Below are 23,553 nucleotides of genomic sequence, written 5' to 3' on the forward strand. Positions count from 1 at the left end.
CTTTTCACTTTGGCATCTCTCTTTCTAAAGATATTTCTCTTAGGTAACCTTACTGATCTAATCATCTCCTTGGATGAAGAATTTATTTTTAAAGGCAACTTCACAGTTTAAACCAACGGAGAAAATAATACAGCCTTTCCAAGACAATCTAAGAGCCATTTGATTTTATTTTCCTTTTCAGATGAAGACAAATGATATTGTTTATATATGCAGGTTAGATATTTGAAAAGCAATTTAAGAAAAGACTTTTCATGGGGAACTATAAGATAAATAGTCGTTTGGGGTTTTTTTCTTTTTTTATAATGGGTTGTTTTTTTTCAGTAGCAATAGTATTTTATCACAAAACTCTATGGCAAGAAATGAAGTCGTATTTCCTTTGACTATTTTCCCCCATTTTTACTCAAAACAGAGTAATACAAATTAGCCAAACTTGTCATATTTTATTTTTTATTAAATCATATTTATGTGTTAAAGGAAATCACGATAGGGGTGCCTGAGTGGCTCAGTCAGCTAAGCGACTGACTCTTGGTTTCGCTCAGGTCATGATATCCTGGGTCATGGGTCAGGCTGCACTCAGTGGGGAGTCTACTTAAATATTCTCTCCCTCTGCACCCCCCTACTTGGGTGCACACACGTGCGTGCTTGCTCTCTCAAATAAATATATAATTCTTAAAAAAAAAAACAAAGGAAATCATGATGATTTTTCTAAAGATTAGTGGACATCACCTCTGTTCTCCATTATGATCAACTAAATAGGAAAAGTTGTACTATCTGGTATTTTACCAGAAAGTTCTAAAAATTTCTGTGGCAGGCAGAATAAAAGTCCCGCAGTAATAACCACATCCTAATCTTGCAGAACCTTTAAATACATTACCTTATATAGCAAAAGGGACTGTACCCCTGTGATTAAGTTAAGGATCCTGAGGCGAGACTATCCTGGATCATCCCGGTGGGTCTAATGTAACCACAAGACTCCTCATAATAAGGAAGCAGGAGAAAAGAAAAAAAAAAGAAGAAGGAAAAGCAGGAGGATCAGAATGAGAGAAGATGTGACAAAGAAGCAGAAGTGGAAGTGATGTGGCAATGAGCCAAGGAATGAGGGCAGTTTCTAGAAGCCAGAAAAGGCAAGGAAACAGATTCTCTCCCCTACAATGTCTAAAAGGAAGAGTTTTGCTGACACTCTGATTTTAGCCCCTAAGACCCATTTTGGACTTCTGACCTCTAGAAATTTAAGATACTAAATCTGTATTTTTTTTAAGCTAGTGTACTTGTGGTAAAGTATTATATAGCGCAGTAGGAAACTCATACAACTTTCTTCTAGGACAAACTGTCAATTTTTTTTTTAATAATAAGAATCATGCTATTATGAAATGAAGGGCCAGAGGAAGGAAACAGTAGGAAGAAAAGGTTTCTGCCTCCTAAAGGTTAAGCAAAGGATACATTTACATGAGTGTTTTTATCTTTTAATGGATCGATCTGTGGCACCATGAGAAGTCATAAGACAAAACAAATGAAGCAACTGCCATTAACTTTTTCAATATTAAACACCCCTTTACTCTATCTTGTGCCTCACCTTTCATGAGTCCCAGGATCTGAAGAGTGTGTCATCTCCCAAATGAACTACATTTTTTTTTTTAAAGATTTTATTTATTTATTTGACAGAGAGAGAGGTAGCGACAGCAGGAACACAAGCAGGGGGGAGTGGGAGAGGGAGAAGCAGACTTCCCGCAGAGCAGGGAGCCCGATGTGGGGCTCAATCCCAGGACCCTGGGATCATGACCTGAGCCGAAGGCAGACGCTTAACGCCTGAGCCACCCAGGCGCCCCCCAAATGAACTACATTTAATAAACAATAATTTTCCTTTTTAATTAGACATGCTGTACAGTCAAGCAGATTTGGTGATCAACATAAAATTCAGAATAAGTTACTATAAGTTCTGCCAAAAACAAAGGAACTTGATCATCTGGCCAACTTCATTTGGGATGTTTTTGTAATACAGAGAAGGGTCCTAATCCCAAGGGTTTCAAGTACTCTGATATATAACCAGCAACACAGAGCAATATCACCACCTTTTAGTGAATTGCATATTTTCTAAAGGAAAATACCACCTCCCCCAACCTCTTTTTCCCAACTGCTACATAAGAAAGCTTTTACTTTAATGATAATGCATGTACACACTTAGCACTGGATCTAACCCTGGGTCATCATTCAATTAATGTCTGTCTCTTTTCCTCTTCTACTTCCCCCTTACTGACTTTTCCATCTCCAGAATGAACTATCACAGCAAATCCTAGGTGACAAGTATATTAACAAAAATATTTCTTTCAAACCAATTCACAAATCTCAAATTCCTAATCTCCAGAATTCAGATGTCAGCACCAAAAACATTATTCTGATATGTTTCATCATTCAAATCATTCCTCAAAATATTTCACATCTACCATAAGTCTAAGTGAGCTCTGAAATGGCCAAAACAACACTGACCAGAGAGAAGAAAGAGATGGAAAACTGGAAAAAAACACGAAGTGAAACATCAGTGACTAAACAGTCCAAGGGAGACTGTACATTCCTCAAAAAGGTTTGCAGAAAAAGAGCTCAATGAATTAAAACACTACTACTTGTAACATAAAGGTTCTAGAAATCACAGAGCAAGTTCACATAATTCCACTAGGTCTCATAAATTTAGGAATATCAGTTTTACTTACAAAAATTATATAAAACAGCCTACACTGATCCTTAATTATAATTAAGAGAAAAATAATTTATTAGGCCTCTTCATCCTTATTTGGACTTAGGGTTTTTCAATAATGTCCCTAACAATACAATCAGAAATCCCTTTTTTTAAAATGTCAACTCTTTAAGGCAACATTAGGAAATAGCTTTATAGAAGCGAAAGGTCAAGAAATCTTTATATATGCTTCGTTAAGTCATGTACAAATTAACAGGTACTGCAACAGTGTACATATGGAGCCCCGCTGTGCTATGTGTCAGGCACTATGCAAGGGCTGAGTTAATATTGCGATGAACAAAATGGACAATGTCCTTGCCTTCGATGTTTACAACTTATTGTCAGTCTTCATGAACTGCCTATTAAAGTCTCTGGTCTGTTTTTCTGCTGAAGAGAGTATCTCTTTTCTTGTCAATTTATATAAACCTTTCATATAGTAAGAATAGTAACACTGTCATAAATAAAAATTCAAATAAAATCTAAACAATTATTTAAACAAGTCATAAGATAATTCTGAACCATGAGTAATTTACTTGAAATTCATCATACCTACTACTGCCTCACATTCAAGAATATCTTTAACCTCAAGAGACGTTTTGCAAGATGGTTAAGAGCGCAGGCCTTTGAGACAGGTGGCCTGGTTTTGAATCCCAGCTCTGCACATTTGCCAACTTCCATTCAGGCATGTTATTTAACCTCTATCTGCCTCAACTTTATTCACTGCAAAATGGAGATAATTTAAGCACCTGATTCATATTGCTACTTTGAGGATGATGTAATGATGCACACAAAACACTTAGACTATGCCTAGCAGATACTACGTGCTCAACAAGTGTTACCTATTTTCAGGGGTATGTCAGTGCCAGCTAATAAAGGCTTGAGTGAGAGCTGTCTGTTGAATTTTCAAGACTTTGTTTGCCACTTTTTAAATACAGACATCTAAATTACATAAAACTACAATTATATAAACTACATTAAAATAAACACCAAAACTCATCACTAATTGTTTTACTACATTTTCCTGTTATCTATGATCATGCATTTACTTGCATCTATTGCATCCATTGTACGTATATAATAGTGTGCTACCACACAGCTCTTTCCAAACTGCAGTCAATGATGTCAAGTTGGTAGCCTGAAACTGACCATGGTGAAAGTATTTACACCATAGAAAAGAGCAAATGCTGTAAGTCAAGACTTTTTTTTTTTTTTTTTTGACTGGGTCAAATATTTGTCAATGTACCACTGCCTGTTACTTGAGCAATTACTATAGTAAGTCATCTTTAATTTCTTTCTTTTTCACAGGAAAAAAAGGAAAGGGTAGCAAATCAAAATGTTAGTTATCTCTAGCCTACATCTTATCCCTATTGGTGCTATGTATGCGAACTTGACTGTCAAGCTCAGGTTCCTTTTCAAAACTGTGTCCCTAAAGGACCACATCCCTTTGTAACTGCACCAGACAGGAGCCTTGCCTTTTCTGTGCTGCCAAAGCCAGAGAGATTCAGTATTCTTTAAAAATAACAAGGCTAATCTGCCATGGTTAACTATGAAGGCCACCTTAAGGAGATAAAAGCTAAGTGCCAAACTGTCATCAGATATAGTCCACACATCTCTTAAAATTGTTTTGACCTTCTGACATTACTTAGCAACTCAAGTCAATATCAAACAGGCCCACAGTCAATCTAACTGAAACACAAATATTAACTTCCAAAATAATGGTCAAGCACATAATTGCCTTCCAACTGCTCACTGCATGTCATGTGTCAGGACCTAATGCAATACTTACATACATAATTTGCTTAAAGGGACCAACTAAATGTTTCAATTTATGTTAAAAATGTGGCAATGTTTACACTGCCCAGAATGAGGCTTGCCAAGGAAACAGGTTGGCCGGGCCCTTGAGACTTACCCTACTTGGTCAGCACCAGGAGAAGTACAGTGCATGCATCTATCTGGGTGCTTAAGTAGCACAAGGACTCTCGTAGGGCAGCATGATTCAGTGGAAAAAGCACTAAACTAGAAGTCAGAATATGTGGGCTCTGGTTCCAACTCTGGTGCTAACTAGTTCTATGAGCTTAATATTTCTGAGCTTAATTCTCAGACATAAAATGCAGGAGCTAAATTACACAATCTCAGTTCTATGATTCTGCTCTATTATTCTGAATAAATGTGCTGTCACTATAAAAAGAATCTTTCCTCTCTGCCTAGCCTACTGTGGTAACAAAATTTTATTAAGCCAACTCAAATTTAAATATCACATAAATAGAAACATTTACATTTACTGTGAAGATATAGAAATCTTATGTATCATGTCTTAATTCTCCAGCTACACAACAACTTTTACATTTTTAGGGTTATACCAACACAAAGGCAAATGCATGAACAAGGACAATGCTTTTTTCCTTTCTATACCCTTCACCAAGCTCAGTCCAGAACTTCCATCAAACAGAAAGAACTTAATAAAACTTGTGGATAAACTGTATATTAGAGACTTTGAGGATTTAAGTCTACAACATTTCTATAGTCTAATTATAATTTTTAAAAATTAATGCAAAATTTATATGCACATGAGCCTTAAAGAGAAAAGGAGGACTTTCTACCTCTGGGCATGATAAATTAACAGGGGCTGGATTTATACTTCCACTTTACAAAACTATTTTTGTCTTTAGAAAGAAAGACAAAATTTATGAAACCACAGTTTTTAGACATTAGACAATGGGTAAGAATGATCTCTGTCATCCCAGCATACTGCCTGTGGTGAGTTTCCAGGCTACAGTGCAGGGGGGGGGGGGGCAGCTAGGGATGGAAAAAGGGAGGAGAGAGGGCCAGCAGTCTCCTTCAGTTGAGGAGACAGAGTTAATCTGAGGAGGTTAAGACAACTAGAATTTGAAGGGCAGAGAAACAAAAAACTTCACAAGAGCAAACTCTAAATATGTAAGAGGTTGTATCTTTATCTAAGTACTGTGTACATCATACATAAGGAAACTAACAGAAGGTAGGTAAAGAACCACCAGAAAGCTACAGGCAGAACACAAAAGGGTGCTGCCTCTGTAGTGGGGAAAATCAGCCCTACACTAAAGCCTACTCTGGTTCTAACAAAACCTAAAAAGCAACCCTTGACAAGATCAATCCATTCTAAGTACTTAACTATATCATAAAACAAAACTCAGAAACACTTAAAACAACCCATTAAAAAATTTCAGCACCCAACTAAATAAAATTAAACAATTTATTAAACTGTCATCTATATAAAAATTTCCAGACATGTAATGAAGCTGGAAAATAAAACCTATAATGAGGAGGAAAAGTACTCAAAAGAACAGACACAGAATAACAAATAATAGAAGTAGTAAGCAAAGATATTAAAACAGCTATTACTAATATACCCAGGATGTTCAGAAAGATAGAGGAAAGCATATTAAGGAAATACACAGAAGACACAGAAGAAATTTTACAAGACCGAAACTAAACTTCTAGAATGAAAAATACACTAGGCTGGATTAACAACAGATTAGACACTATGAAAGAAAAGATTAGTGAACCTTAAGACAGTAACTCTAGATAGGTTAAGAAACTGAATTCAGAAAAACTTAAAGCTCAAAATCCTCAGTAGAAATTCATTCATCCAACCACTTAAAAAACAAAATAATTAGGGGTACCTGGGTGGCCCAGTCAGTCAAGTGTCTGACCCTTGGTTTTGGCTCACATTGTGATCTCAGGGTCATAAGATGAAGCCCCATGTCAGGCTCCAGTGGGGAGTCTGCTTGAGATTCTCTCCCTCTCCCTCTGCTCCTTCACCTGCTCGCATGCTCTCCATCTCTCTCTCTCTCTAATAAATAAATCTTTAAAAAAATTAGTGTCTACAATATGCCAAATATGATAAACACTGGAAAGATTTAAAACACTTAAATTAAAAAATGTTTTCTACAGTTTCCCAACTTAGTTTTGCAAACATCAAAAGTATTCAATATTCCCTTATTTGATGATCTTATAAATATGCAATTTATTTTCCTTAATCTCCCCAGTGTGTTTCCATATCATCTTTTACTATTAGGTACTAAAATAAGTATACTGTAAGTATGGGGTTAGTTTATAATCCAATACAAAGAAAAAGAAATTGTACTGTAATAGGACTCTACCGTAATTTCTTTATTCCTACTTGTTAGAGAAATAAGACTATACGAAACAAGCTAAGGGATACAGGACATACTGGCCTTACCAGGTAAAGGGTATAAGAAAGTTACTCATAAGATACTTTATTCATACTGAATGTAGTGCACCTTAATTGTTCCAGAACTCATCTTGCTGGTTTTCCCTTATAGACTGAGATTTCCTAAAGGAAAGCAACATCTTCTTTTTCAGGTTAAAATGGGCACCCAATAAATTTTTATATAATTCATTAAAATCAATGAAAAAATTAAGTCAGATAAGAAACAAAACAAAGAGGAACTCTGGCTAAGGACAGCACTTCTTAGAGACCATTATTGCATTTCTCTACCCTATTCAAGTCAGTGCTTTCTCACCCCAGTGGACTTTGCCCAAGAAGACAGCCTGCAAGTGTACAATCAAATCAGATGCTGAAAATGATAGCTGAGGTCATAATGAACCACCTCAGCCATAAACAACCACACAAACCCAGGGTGTGTAAATTGTTTATGAAAGTGGCAGATGGTCTGTTAAGGCAATGTCACTTAATAACCACAATGTTGCTTATAACTTATACCTGTCAGAATCACATGGAGGAAGCTTTTCTCAAAAACCAACACTGTTTCATCATATACATGCAAATACTTAAGAATTTTCTTCTTTTAAACTTTCCACTTTATTTGTGGTGGTATTTATTACAGAATACTTCTTTAAACTGTTAATTACAGAGATTAAAAAACAAAATCTCACCCCCCAGAGTCGACCCCCCAGTTTGGTTTCTATCTTCCATATTTCTGTGTTTTAATACAGGGGGTTTTTTTCTAAATAAAAAATGCCATACATATTTAGTCTTGTCTTTTAATTTTCCTTAATAATATGTCAGAGAAATGTTATAGGTAAATACTTAGAGATCTCACTCATATTCTTTAATTGTTTACCATGGAAGTATCAAATTTTATTCAACTATCACCTACTGATAGTCATTCAGGTTGTTTCCAGTATTTTGCTATTATAAACAATGTCACAAAAATATCTTGAATTCTACTTGTTGCAAAGATTCTAAAATTTTGGTGGGTCAGAGAGTAAATATGCCTTCAGCAGCAATCTCCCTTCCCCAAAGATGGTCACAAATCACATGTCACAAGAAATGCACAGAGTAGTGTTTCCCTACATTCTTGCCAGTACTGGATGTTATACAAAAATATTTTTGAAAGATGATAAGAGTACCAGTGGTTAGATACAGTATAAGAGTACTATTTCTAGCTTTTTGCTAAAATCTTTTAAATTTCTCCACAGACTTGCCCACTGTCAAAAATCTGCCAGCTGTCTTCAATTAACCAATGATCAGAAATTTACTTGTAAGTTCCAAAGAACCAACTTATAACACATTTTCTCTTACAAATGTTGTTTAAATAAACATTATGTAATCTGGGCTAATACAAAGCTATATTTTTAATTTAAAAAATGGTATTTTTTAAAGATTTTATTTGACAGAGAGAGACACAGTAAGAGAGAGAACACAAGCAGGGGGAGTGGGAGAGGGAGAAGCCGGCTTCCCGCCAAGCAGGGAGCCCGACACGGGGCTCAATCCCAGGACCCTGGGATCATGACCTGAGCTGAAGGCAGACGCTTAACGACTGAGCCACCCAGGCGCCCCAAGAAAATTATTGATGTACAATATACACTGACATTTTGTAGTTAATCTAGAATAATTAAAATATCTAATATTGGATCTATTTTTTTAAGTTTAATAAATACATACAACAGGAAAGTTCCTATTGGAAACACACTTTGGAAACCACATCCTTCCCAACCATATACTTACCTGCTGTTATCATAGAGGGAACTGAGGACAATGGGATACCCAGAAGAAATACATATGAGCAAGGAAGGAGCTGGAGAGAGGTAAAATGAATGTAAGGAAACCCAAAAGATGAGGAATAGTCAGGCCACCATTCATCTCAAAACCTCTATCTCCCAACTTCCCAGAAATACCAAGCAATAAGCTCCCTCTTGTTTTTTTCTCTACTCTTTCCTTCTCTATAGCTCTACCTTGCACACATACCATATGCCCATTTGAGGTGTGAGCAAACTTTCCATCCCTTCCACTGCCACTCCTACCTATTCTCTAAATGTATTAGAATTAAGGTCACATAGCATCATATTCTCCTCTTTTCAGCCCTGATCCACAGCAGAAGGGAAGGGTCCAGATTCCAGCCAAACCTCAGAATGCAGGCTATGGGGAAGGGGTAAATTATAGGGGTGCTCAGATCCACCTTCCTGGAGCCTGCATCTGGTAGCTAACCAGGAAAGAGCCAAATATCCACATGCTGATAAAAAAAAAAGGCTGCAGCCAAATTGGCACTGGACCTTTCAAGATGGAGGAATATTTTAAGATTTTTTTTTAAATTTATTTATACATGAGAGACAGAGGCAGAGGGAGAAACAGGCTCCCCGCAGAGCAGAGAGCCTGATGTGGGGCTCGATCCCAGGACCCTGGGATCATAATCTGAGCTGAAGGCAGACGCTCAACTGACTGAGCCACCCAGGCATCCCAAGATGGAGGAATATTTTAATTGCATATTGTAATTTCAATTTACATTAAGCCCAATCTATTTCTTAAAGCCCCAGAACACTGATGAGCCTGCTGCATGCAATTTACCATCACGGAAGTACCACTGGTCCCTCAAATATATAAACATCAGGGGCGCCTTGCTGGCTCAGTCAGAAAAGCATGCAACTCTTGATCTCAGGGTTGTGAGTTCAAGCCCCACGCTGGGTGTAGAGATTACTTAAATAAATAAAAACTTTAAAAAAAAATCAAATCCAACACTGAAAATTCAGCATTCTTCCTGCATGTCTAAAAGCCATTATGACTTCTGTTATTGCTTCACTTCCTCCACTCATTGTTCTGTATTATTTTCCTTACTAATTCTCTGGCAAGCCAAGGCTTTTCCATTATGTGACTTAAGATTCACCCAATGAAAGCATCCCTTCTATCTATCAGCAAGTAAAAAAAAGGAGACCAAGCAACGTGGAGAAAGGGAAAGCAGGAGACCTCAGTTTTGATCTTGCTTCTCCATTTGCTCGTCCTACTTCTCTAGACTTAAGTTTTTTCGAGGATAAAATGAAATGACAGAAAGTCAGCACATTCAGTGTTTCTATCTTTTCCATTCCAATTCTCAAAGATGGGCAGGTAGGAAAGTAGAATCAGGGTTAGATGCAAAACTATCCAATAGCTCTGTTACCTTGGGAGGCAGGGAAGAACAAGGGAAGGGAAAAACAAATCTAAGCAGCTTAAGCAATCGCCCAGAATGAAGATGCTTCAAAACTGAATACCACAATCCTTAGTCCTGAGGTTGCAGCTCCATCTCAGACTCAAAATATGGCCAACCAGGAACAGTTTGTTCACATTCATTACTGAAGTGAAAAATTAAATGTACCACAAAAGAGATCTTCCATTTAACCAGAGATGGAAGGAGGAAGCTCGAAGGAGACAACATTTAGGCCTTTCCTCAAAATTATGTAGGCGGGGGAGGGGTGCCCAGGTGGCTCAGTCGTTAAGCGTCTGCCTTCGGCTCAGGTCATGATCCCAGGGTCCCGGGATTGAGCCCCGCATCGGGCTCCCTGCTCAACAGAGAGTTTGCTTCTCGCTCTCCCTCTGCCCTCCCCCTACTCGTGCTCCCTTCTCCCTCTCTCTCTCAAATAAAATCTTTAAAAAATTTATATATGGTTATCATTTAACTAAAAACAAAAGAAACACAGACCTAGCCATGCAGGAATAACACACAGTGACAGGGCAGATGACAATTTAAAAACTTCCAAAAAGAGGGGCGCCTCGGTGGCTCAGTCGTTAGGCGTCTGCCTTCAGCTCAGGTCATGATCTCAGGGTCCTGGGATCAAGGCCCGCATCGGGCTCCCTGCTCCGTGGGAAGCCTGCTTCTCCCTCTCCCACTCCCCCTGCTTGTGTTCCCTCTTCGCTGTGTCTCTCTCTGTCAAATAAATAAATAAAATCTTTAAAAAAAAAAACTTCCAAAAAGAGCTCATTTGCACACACCTGAAGGCACCAAGTTTACATATCATTAATGCAGGTGATGAGAATGAAAAAACTTATAAAAATATGAATTTCTTCCAAAGTTCTACTTCAGTGTTACAGAAAAACCTAATCCTCCAAAGTACTGCTTAATTCAGCACCATTAATAAACAGTAGTCTTGAAGATTAGCACAAATAATGAAATACAAATGCAATCAATTTCAACCTATATCAAGAGCCCTGAAGGCATTTAAAAAAGGTTTTCAGGGGCGCCTGACTGGCTCAGCGGTAGAGCACACAACTCTTAATCTCAGAGTTGTGAGTTCAAGCCCCATGTTGGGCTTGGAGCCTACTTAAAAAACAAACCAAAAAAAGGTTTCAAAAGGAATCAATAATAGTTTTTGAACAAAATAAAAACCGTGAATATGCTGATCATTTCAAAAATTTTAAATGAGATAGATGCCATAAACAATAAATAGAAAATATGTCAGAAAGTGATGTCAAGGATAAACAGATCATATCGGTATAAAGCGATACATTCCAACTCAACAAAAACATAAAAGACCACTAACTTTTTTCTATCTATTACCTTAAGGATCTAACATACTTGCTGGCACACAAAAGTACTCAATAAATGTTTTTCAAATGAATAAATAATGAATTACTTCATTAAAGCAAGTATTATAGAAAGATAAGAAACCTTAGCAATCATTCATGTTAATTTATAAACCCATCCAAGTCTAGTTAGTTAGCATAAGAGTCAAGAATGGAAACCAGATTCCTGATTATTAGTCCTTGCTTCTTTACCATCGAATTTCTAAAATTCAGAGTGACTAGAATTTTTAAGTTAGATATATATATAACTCAAGAATCCACTCAATCATGAATTAGGCAGTACCTTAGAAACAGTTAATTAAGTGACTTATATAATCCCTGATTTCTTTCTTACCTTGAAAACTTTTATTTTTGAAGTTTGCAATTAGGTCAAAAGATATCAGTGTAATAATATTCACCAACACCCACCAGGATACAAAACTGCTTAAAAGGTTTCATGACATTGTTTATTCCACTACATAATGGAATACATGCATGAGTCATTAAAAATGTTTTGAAATAATATTTAATGGCATTAGAACATGCCATGATATATTAAATAAACAAGCAGGATACAAAACTTTACAGTGATTTTTAAATGGTCTATATTTAAAAAAGAAGAGAAATGGAAAAAGATAAGGAAATACATCTCACTACATATTTTTTATTCATATTTTGTACATTTCTTTATTTTCCAAAAATGTTAGTTTGTATCAGATTTTTCTTTAACATTCCCCCAAGTACTTACACAGTTCTTCCTTTTCCATTGAGTAATAAAGAAATTACACCTTTAGTCAATAGGATAGTGCTTCTGTCGAAATGTTAAACCCTGTAATTTTAAAAGCTGCTTCTATTAACAACGGAAATAAAGGATAATGGAATTTTTCCCTCAAGTAACTAAATCCTCAACAGCCAGCAACAGAATTTCTTACTAAGGTTTATGGATTATAGACAGCCCAAAACCACGTTAAACAAAAAGTTTATGGATTATGGGCAGCCCAAACTTACATTAAATAAAAAGTAAAACAAAATATGGACATCTACCAATCCCAGGATATATTCAGTGGCTATTTACTTAAACAGAGAATATTTACTTCTCATTAGATATATTACTTATAATTTATACTATTAATGATAACTTTGTTTACTAAGATGGGCCACAATTATCTATAGTAGAGTACTCTCCTGACCAGCTGTCAGAGGACCAAGATTCTAATCTCCCGTCAGCCACTGAATCAATGCAATCATAGGAGCCTTGGTTTCCTTGGCTATAAAATAAGGGCACTGGCTCTTATGTTACTTGTCTGAGAGAGTTGTTATATGAATCAAATCCTGTCATATATGTAAAGATAATGACAAACATAGAAGGTGCTGTACTTATTATATCATCAAACTAATCCAGAGTTTCCTACACCATGTTAAGTGTCTCATTCAATCTTTACATTTGCTGAAACCACACCTTAAAGTAATTTCTCATTACTAAATCCTCAGGTTTGATAATATATATGTAGGTATTACCAGAGTTCTTAAAAATAGAGGATAAAATTTTCAACTTAACACGGATACCTAAAAATGAAACTTGCCTGGTTTACATTAAAGTATTGATTAAATCATTATGATAATACTTTTCCTACAATGCAGAGTGAACGAAACATGAGGTCATATTGTCCAGATGAAATGGTAAGGTGGAGAAAACCTTCTGCTGACACTATCCACCCTCCATACAAACACCCCTATTGAAATTCTGCTTTCCTTCAAATAGCCAACCCTGCTAATAAAACCCTTGGATGCTCAGATTCTTCCTCTTTTGTGGCCCTACTTATAATGAGCAGAGCTGGTCCACTTTCCTCACCAAAATGTGCTCTTTGGGAAGCTACAGTCCTATAGCCCTATGTTCCTCTTCTTTCTGCAGGCCCTAGTTCCTTTGCACATTTTTGAAGCATATGATCAATAGATACTTAGAATCAGGGGAGCTTGGGTGGCTCAGTCAGTTAAGCGTCTGCCTTCAGCTCAGGTCATGATCTCAGGGTCCTGGGTTCGAGCCCCAAGTCGGCCTCCCTGCTCAGCGGGGAGCCTGCTTCTCCCTCTGCTCTCACCAGCAACCCCCCCCACCCAGCCCCTGGCTCATGCTTTCTCTCTCTCTCTCACACACATATAAATAAATAAAATCTTTAAAAATAAATAAATATTTAGAATTCAATCACATATTCCAATTTGGTGAAGACCAATTTCTCCTGGCCCCAAGTGCTTCGTCCCTTCCCAGTTCTTCTAGGCATACACTGATTACAAAATGTGATGAAGTTGGGGGAGAGTGTATGTTAATGGTGATTTGTTCACTTCAAGCATGGTATCAATTAATTCCGGATTAGAAATATGAGGTTGGAAACAATGCGGCTTGTTTTCAAAGAAATGTTAATAACAAAAATATTTCATTCTATTTTATTATTTTAATTCTACTGAGGCACAAATTTAAATTTCTGTATAGTGTTCTAATTGGAAAATGATGAAGACTAAGTACATCTCTGTTTTTCCACAAAGAAAGCACAGTATCCTCGCATTTTGCTTTCTGTAACTCAGAATTCTTCAATCCTTCTTTCCCTCCAAAATTTTTCAAAGAAAAAATATACAAATTATATATAGTAGCTAAATTGTTATTGCTTCTGAGATTGCTTTAAGGATAAAGTCACATTGCAAATATATTCATAACCATAAGCCCTCACTTAATGGGATTATAAAATCCATACTATATCCAAAATCAAACTCTGAATTTCAATTACTCAGGTTTTTTATCTACTATTTTCAATATTCTCTAGTTTCTGTTATGTAGATAAAATTATAAAGATCACAAAAGGAACCACCAAATACTCCTTTAATCATTCACCTTCTTTCCCCTAGCAAAGGTGCCTACCACACAAGTGGTGTTCCAGCATTCATAAATGTTCTCAATGTGTGGCTCTTCTAAAATACACTAAAGGCAAAACCAGGTAATCTTGTTCTTCCTCTTAACTCATATGATTTTAAAACTCAAACATGATCACTTTGGTAAAAGCACTGTCTTCAGTCTAAGAGACAAAAGTAAAACTTTATGTTCTTAGATATCATATACATTATACCATTATACCCAGGCTAAAATCAAATTGCCATAACAAAAACTTGCTAAAAAAAAATTAAAACCAACAACTATCTATCTAACCCTACTTCTGATTACATTTTAAATAAGTAATCCAATATCCTAAGAGTTTAACTTTCACATGTTTTTCAGGACATGGACTACTAATTTCAGTTTATCCTTAAAATAGAACAGTTCAACTAATTTTAGACTCAAGTGCTATAAAGCATCATAGCTGCCAACCAACTGGATACCTGAATCGCAGCAGCAGCATATGCAGATATACTAAGCAAACTGTCAGATAGCTGAACTCTGGGCTGCCGCATGCAATCCTATGAAGTAGCTGTAGCAGTCAATGCATGTACCCAAAACAAATTAGTACTTAAAAACAATATGACCAGATGAAAGAAAATAGGGCCTTATTTAAATAATATCTATAATGTGCAATGGTTTAAAAGTGTCAAAAGGAGGTAACAGTATAAAAAATTATTAACCATTTGCAAAACACATATCTGATAAAAGATTATTATCTAAAACATACAAAGAATTCTTAAAACTCAACATTAAGAAAACAAATAATCCAGTTAAAAAGTGGGCAATGGGTGCCTGGGTGGCTCCAGTGGTTAAGTGTCCAACTCTTGTTTCGGCTCAGGTCATGATCTCAGGGTTGTGGGATCTAGCCCCGTGTCGGGCTCTGTGCTCAGCAGACAGTCTGCTTGAGATTCTCTCCCTCTCCCTCACCCTCTGCCCCACCCCCTGCTCGCTCTCTTTCAGTCTGTCTCAAATAAATAATTTAAAAATATGTGGGCAAAAATCTGAATAGAACCTCACCAAAAGAGATAAACAGATGGCAAATAAGCATATAAAAAGATGTTCCACATCATACGTCATTAGGGAACTGCAAATTAAAACAATTCAATACCACTACACACCTATTAAAATGATTAAAATCCAAAATACTGACAATACCCGCTGCTCATGAGGATGTGGAGGAACAAGAACTCTCATTCATCACTGGTGGGAATGCAAAATGGTACAGCCACTTTGGAAGACAATTTAGCAGTTTATTACAAGGCAAACAAAGCCTTACCACATGATCCAACAGTTGTACTCCTAGGTATTTACCCAAACGAGTTGGAAACTTATGTCCATACAAAACCCTGCACACAAATGTTTATAGCAGTTTTATTCATACTTGACAAAATTGAAAGCAAGTAAGATGTCCTTCAACAGGTGAGTGGATAAACAAACTGTGGTACATCCAAACAATGGAATATTATTCAGCAATAAAAAGAAATGAGCTCTCAAGCCATGAAGGGACCTGGAGGAATGGTTATCAATTGATATATGAATCAAATCAAGTCATATATGTAAAGATATGACAAACATATAAGGTGCTGTACTTACTGTTATCAATTATAACAAATGTACCACACCAGTGCAAGATATCAAAAGGAGAAACTGTGAAGGGAGGGGAGAGAGTATATGGCAACTCTGTACTTTCTGCCCAATTTTTCTATGACCTAAAACTGCTCTCAAAGTAGACTATTCATTCAAAAAAATAAATTAAAAAAAGGCTATTGGCCTAAGAGGCGCCAGGGACTTGAGTTCTTGGGTCTACCTCATTCGCTGACGGTCTACGTAATCTCTACGGCTCAAAATACTTCATATGCACTACTCTATCCGACTATCACGAGCCCAGTGAGGTAGACCTGATGCATCATACCTCACTGGCTTAATGAAGGTAGTAAAATAAGCCACCAAGGGGCACCTGGGTGGCTCAGATGGTTAAGCGTCTGCCTTCGGCTCAGGTCATGGTCCCAGGGTCCTGGGATCGGGTCCCACGTCGGGCTCCCTGCTCCTTGGGAGCCGGCTTCTCTCTCTCTCTCTCTCTCTCTGTCTCTCATGAATACATAAATAAAAAAAAATCTTAAAAAAAAAAAATAAGCCACCAAGTAGTAGTATTCCATACCAAGAATCAAGAATACAAACTGTTACACTGGCATGGCCAGATGGAGAACTCAAACACTGAAAATAAGGGCATGTTTTAATTCACTGGGACAATAGAATCATTGTATAATGCCTTTAATACCAGGATTCACTGAGAAATATTTTTACCCACTAGAGAAAAATCAGGACTTTGTCAATTCCCTTTGACGATTCTTTCCAGGAAACATTTCAGGCATGTATCAAAGCAGCCACATTCACTGGTGACATTTACAAAACTTAATTCTTTTCAAAATTTTCTCAACCAAAATACACACTAAAAATGTTCACATTAAAATTTTATTTTCCTTTCATGGATATCTAATAATTAGAATTTATAATCCAGCTAAGATATAAAAGTTCAAGCTCCAAAGTCTATTTAACATTTGAATTGAAATAAATCTCTATAAATTTTTAAACTATTAATTTTAACTTCATGCATCCATTTAACACATCTCAAGGAGTCCTCGTATTAATCAAAATCATAATCCTAATAAAAAATATTCATAAAAACAACTTCTGCAACATTTACCAGTCAATGTAATGAAATTCAAAATACATAGTTTATGTCAAATATACACTTTATGTTCAAATGCCACAGACACCACTTATAGCTATATGATCTCAGGAAAATTAACTTCTCTAAGATTCCATTTCCATATTGGTAAAATGGTAGTAGTTGTAGCCAAAATAAAGAGTAATGAGAATTAAAAATGATACATATATACTTCATTAGCAATACCCAGCACTGTCCAGTATATAAGTAGGTGTATAAAAGCTGAACCCATAAACTTAAGGATGGCTTAGAACTTACATGATCATATAACCACTGAACTTCTTATATAACAAACAAAACTGACTCTACAAATCTCAAGTTTATGTAGGAAAAAAAGAGGTCTTTTAAATAAAACCAAGTGAAAAAAATTATTGAAATATATTGAAAGATTTGTTTTTTAATCTTCTACAAAGGATCTTAAACCATAATTTTATTTGCTTAAAGAAAACAAATTCACTGCTGTAAGATAATACAAATCCTGTTCAGAGGATTCCCAACAAGATAAGCTATTACTTAAGGAGCCCTACATTAACTAGAACATTCTAGTTTTCTAGGTCATACTACTTGCTGTATTTCCAAGGTCAAGCAAAACAACATTCATTCCATTTCACTACCAAAGAAGGTCTAACAATGATTAATATTAAAAATTTATTTCGAAAACATTTTCTAATGAACACACTACAAATTTTTTTACACAAATTAAAAAGAAAATACTCCAAACTTCTTCAATACAACTTCAACAATGGAAGCTGTTGTGCCCCTTCCTGTCTCCACACTCAAAACCAACCAATTAGCCATCCTGTCAATTTCTATCATTTCTCCTGAATCAGCCTTCCATTCCAACCACCATAATTTTACAACGGCCTCTCAACCTGTCTACCTGCTTCCTGAATCTTCCTTTCCAGAGTTATCTCCCTAAACGCTATTCTCATTGGTAACATCCCACTGAACATCATCAGGGTTCCCTTCCCTACCTACAGAATAAAGCCCAAACTTCATCCTCAGTGTGGCATTCAAGGCCCTTTTCGATCTGGTCCAACATTACCCTCCATATTTACCCATTTCCATCTTCCTACAACCTCTATGCACTCCCGTCTCTAAAACTTACTGTGCACATTAGCCAAACATTCAAAATGGATTCTGTGGTTATGCTAATGAAATGGTACTGTCACGCTAGTCTCTCCTCTTGAGCTTTTCTCCCTGGTACCTTCACCTTCTCACGAGGTAAAATCCCATTTGACCCCAAGTACAAACCTTTCCCCAACACCCAACCCAAGCAGAATTATTTGCTTCCTCTTCTACAAGAGATAAGAGTAGGTTGAAAAATAACAGCAAATAAAACTGCATTAAAGAAATAAACCAAAAAATAAATAAATAAAAGCCTTATTTGATCTCTTACAGAAATAATGATGTACTTCAGCAGATAGCTGCCTGAAATTCCTCTTTGGAAATAGGTAGCATGTGATGCCTAACTTAGTAAGAGCCGGGAAATGGACACAAAAGTCTTCCTTTCTCAAAAGCCATTATAGACAGAAAAGTCCCATGTAACAGAAGCACCCGAGTTTCTTTTTAATTAATAAGAAATACTAAACATTCTAAACTACAAATTTCGTTTAATTTGTTCATCAGACATAGACAGTCAGGTAATCTTATACATTTTTATACTCAGTTGTGGAACCAAAACAGAAAGGAACCACACGACAGCCTAGATACTCCATCTTTTTGTCACCTCGATAGCTTCAGATGTTTTTACAGTCTCTAATTTCATGAAGACACTTTGGGCAAACAGTCCAGCTCCCCAAAGAGCCAGGCTCCTGGGCTCACATGACCCAAACACAGAAACACAGAAGCTTCTTTGCCTGGCTACAGAATAACCATAAAACAATAAATTGTCCCTACTGCCTCTCCTTCTGTGTCATTTATTGCCTACAATCGTCACTGAGCCAGATAATAAGCACCTCCAAATGGCTCAAATAAAAACTTTTTCAAAAGCACAAAGCTTTTTTAAAGTCCCTGAGCAAACAAATGTTGAGATAACTACAAAAGTCTAAGTCAGAACAAAAGAAACTAAAGGAGCATCAGTCTGCTATTTTGGGTTCAAAGTTAAATTCACTAACAATATCTAATAACTGCTTACGTTCCTGGACTGATACGTGTTTCTTATGGGATGAGGCAATGAGTAAATTCTTTGGCCAATTTAAATCCTAATGATTTGGGAAGAAATTACTTTTAAACCCATGGTGTAACATTGTAAAACATTCAACCAGGTCGTTTTGAAAATCCTCAGAGATTTCAACGGAGCTTTCAGATATTCTCTTAAACTTTAGCAAAGTCAAATATATTGCGTTAAGGTCGTTAACACGTGTCCAAACTTTAAGCTTCCACTTTCAGGGCAGATACTTTACCCTCTGTGTGCTAGACACTGGTGGGTTGCAAACCCTATATCCATTTTTGCCTGACTCTTCAACCAACAGCACTTCAGCCGCGTTCAAATGGGTACTTTCCTAGTCTGCTATGCAGACAGTAGTGGCCCCTTTAACAGTTCCGGCCAGTGAGACACTAGTGAGAGTTGCTAAGTGGGCTTCTAAAAAAGCTCTTTAAAAGGAGGCTGACTCAACTAGTTTGCACCTTCTGTCCTTTGTCCTTGCAATTCCTCTTTTTCTCTCTTTTTTTTAAAGATTTTTAAATTTATTTATTAGCGGGGCTGGGGGTGGGCAGAGGGAAAGACACAAGCAGACTCCACTCTGACTGCGGAGCACCAGGTGGGGCTCAATCCCAGGTCCCTGAGGATCATGACCTGAGCCGAAATCAAGAGTCGGATGCTTAACCAGCTGAGCCACCGAGGCACCCCTGCAATTCTTCTTCCATCTGGAAGTAAGACACAAGGGCTGTAAGAGGAACAGCCATCTTGTGATGACAGAAAGACATCTCAGGGGCTGAGCGGCCCCTGAGAACTGGCTAAGCAGCAGTACAGAAACTCGGGTACCACTGGCAAATAGAGGTACCCTACAACCCTGGTCTGCCTACCTGCCTACCACAGCTTCTCAGTACCAGAGACAAAGAAACACTACCGTCTGTTTTCTGTTACAAACAAACCAAATACAACCTTCACTAACTCTCATTACCAGATGAAGCGCCTTTCATTTGTTAAAAGAAAAAGCCCAGACTAATGCTGTTATAACTAACTACACTAAAATACTATCATGATGCAGCACAGTTAAAGTTCACCGATTACACAACTGACTATTACATTAAGCCATGAGCAGAGCATGAGCAGATGAAATCTGAAATCAAGTTTTTGCAGAATCCTGGAAGCCAAGTGAAAACCACTGAGCAAGATCATCCAAGACTACACAGTATGAAGGCGGGGGGAAGTTCCCAGAAACCTTCCCACTCCAACTTTCAATACAAATGGCACCAGAGTTGGTTCACACAGCAAAATGACAGGATTTTTTACAACCACACATCTATGCAGGCCATAAAACTGAACTGAAAATGAAAACTACAGGTGTAGTGGTCCTAAGTCCCTTTGGTCACCAAGCACATAGGCAGAATTACATAGCCCTGAGAGAAGGGACTAAAGCAATTACTCAAAGTTTCCATGGAAAACAAACAAAAAAATTTGCCTTTCTTTCTAAATAATCAAAGAGGATTTTTTAGTGATGTTCTAGACAAGTAACAAATCTGCCACTCAGCTTTGACAGAGAATGGTAGTGAAATACTTTTTACAGTTGTCTGGGGATAACTGATTAATTTCCAGATCAATGGAAAACATCCGTTTTGTTGGACTGAAATAATTTACCTTCTTTTTAAGTCTAAAATGTACAAAATAAAATTTATTGGATTCACATTAATGATGTCATTTTCACACTTAACCTTTTCAAAAAGTGTGTTGAGAAAATTAAATCTTCCAATGACAGAATTAAATAGCAGAATTTCATAAATTCAAGTGACAGCTAATATTAATAATATAAAAATAATTAAAATAACAGTATACAGGTTAGTTTCCTTACACTGCCCCCGCCCAAAAAAAAGAAACCACCAAGAGGGATCATTCTGTCCTTTCATGCTAAGCTAAACATGTTTTGTATTTCCTGGTAAATACACTGGATAATCTAATATATATTTAAAAAGCCAATGACATGGGCAATTTCTAGCATAAACAATAAGTAAATATGTTTTATTTGTAAATAAATGCCTTTACTCACCTTGACTGTGCTATTAGCTGAAGTAACGTGATGTTTTTTTAATCAGATACCCTGAGGGCACCTGGGTGGCTCAGTCGGTTGAGCGACTGCCTTCGGCTCAGGTCATGATCCCGGAGTCCCAGGATCGAGTCCCACATCGGGCTCCCTGCTCAGCGGGGAGCCTGCTTCTCCCTCTGCCCCTCCCCCCTCTCATGTGCTCTCTTTCTCTCATTCTCTCTCTGTCAAATAATAAAATAAAAAAAAATCTTTAAAAAAAAAAATCAGATACCCTGAATATTCTGGCTATGAATACGTCTTATAAGAGGACTAGAATATGAATCAGAGCACTGCACTCTTCTCTGCAGCAAGCAGCTCTTTCTATGTTATTCTAATTCAGAAAACAGTTGCCTATTTTCACTCAGAAGTAAAGGACCAAAGCAAGACACAAGAATAGACCACACCATAAGTAATTAGGGCTCACTCACTTGCCACTACTCAGTTTTCTACAAAGGGCTAGGTTGGAAGTCCTTGCATAGGCCATCTGAGGACTAAGCCTAACAAAACTCAACTTCTAAATCCAATACTCATAACTGCTGACAGTATAGATTATTATAATTCTACGTTTCTGACAACAAATTCTGAATTTCTTCCAGCTGACTCCACCACTTACACTATTCAACAGCTGGGGCATATGATAACTTGGCAACCTGATAATACTCTAGCTGAATGCAAACTCATTCTGTAACCAAGGAACTTTGTCAGAAATAAAAATCCAAATAACCTCTCTTAAATTCAAATGGGAATGTGAAATGTTTGAACAATGCATGATTTCAGAAAATGAGCAACTGTACTTTGAAAGTTTAGTGAACTGACACTCCCTATTCAAAGCCTACAATTCTTTCCTGATTAGATCAGCCCTCGTTGCAAGTCATCAGGATAATAAGCACGATAGTGAAGTCATCCTATTGGATACTGATGGGAAATCATAACTGGCTTCAAAACACATTGGGAAACAATGAGTTTTCCAGGTCCCCAGCTTTACGTATAATACACTGGCCAATACTCTTACTTTCCTTTCCAAAACTAAATGAAACATAGAACATCTATAAAGCCAAGTACAAATCGATGACCTAAGCATTTTAAAACCACAAAGAAAATGAAGGTAATATGACTCACTTTTTCAGTGAAATTTTGGACTGTAGGTTTGAAAAGTGTATGTTTAACTGCAATGATGATCATTAGGCTACAATTAAAATGAAGTGTAGTGAGAACTGCAATGGCCTTCAGGTCTTTTTATTTCCAAAGGCAAATAGAAGCAAGCGTTTAAAGAATATCTGCTTCCTCAAGACAAGTCAAAGCAGCACTTCAATTATTGTTTTCAAAGTCACCTGGAGACAAAAATTCATACAGCTATAATTTTTTTGAAAAGTATGAATGTATATACTTGAAAACTTTCAGACTTTTTTGCTTTTGGATTTTAAACAGCACAGGTGTGTGTCTTCAATAAGGTTTACTAATGTATATTGCAATAATTTTCATTTTTCATGTTCTGGAGACAACTGATTAAGAACCTTATTTTAAAATGTAAAGACAGACATAAACATGAGTAAATTACACACGCACACACACATAAATGCTACCAATGTGCTTTAGCCTAAAATACCATTGCACTTGCTCAGTGGCAGTATTACACACAATAGAGTCTTGGCACAAAGGAATTCTGATTGTGCTGTTTACAAAATTCTACACGGATTAAAAGAATGTCAACAACAAAACATGTTCTAGAAAGAGATAAAACATATTTCGGGGTGGATTTTGAGCGTTTTGGAAATTTGGAATTTAATTGTCCAATTTAGGATTTTATATTTCTACTTTCTGCTAATAGAAAACTATTAATGCATGCCATTTTTAACCATATAACTCCCATTCAATTTACATAAATAGAGTTTAAGACCAAAACAAATATTCGAAAGGTGCAAAACCCTCTGAATCCAAGCTATGAATTAGGCCACTATTCACTATTAATATATTAAGGGTCTGTGAGCTAGCCTTGGGTGTGGAGTGTTTTGGTCTCCTTACTGTGTCTCTTGTCTGTACACACTGAGAAATGATTTCCAGAGACAAAAAGACCCTTTCAGATGAGACGATAAATAACTTTGTCTAACACTATATTTAACTATAAAGTCAAAGTAAACAATACTAAAATATGAAAAA

The 23,553-nt window shown here is 36.7% G+C and overlaps 1 protein-coding gene across 6 annotated transcripts in view; it reads right to left on the minus strand.

The window, feature by feature from the left end:
* DST (dystonin) overlaps positions 1-23,553 on the minus strand; it is a 362,599-nt gene that overhangs the window by 331,386 nt on the left and 7,660 nt on the right. The gene's annotated exons all lie outside the window — the stretch shown is intronic.

The sequence above is a fragment of the Leptonychotes weddellii genome, chromosome 8 (genome assembly GCF_054177405.1).
Source record: "Leptonychotes weddellii isolate Sample4059 chromosome 8, ASM5417740v2, whole genome shotgun sequence".
In the NCBI taxonomy this organism is placed as follows: Eukaryota; Metazoa; Chordata; class Mammalia; order Carnivora; family Phocidae; genus Leptonychotes; species Leptonychotes weddellii.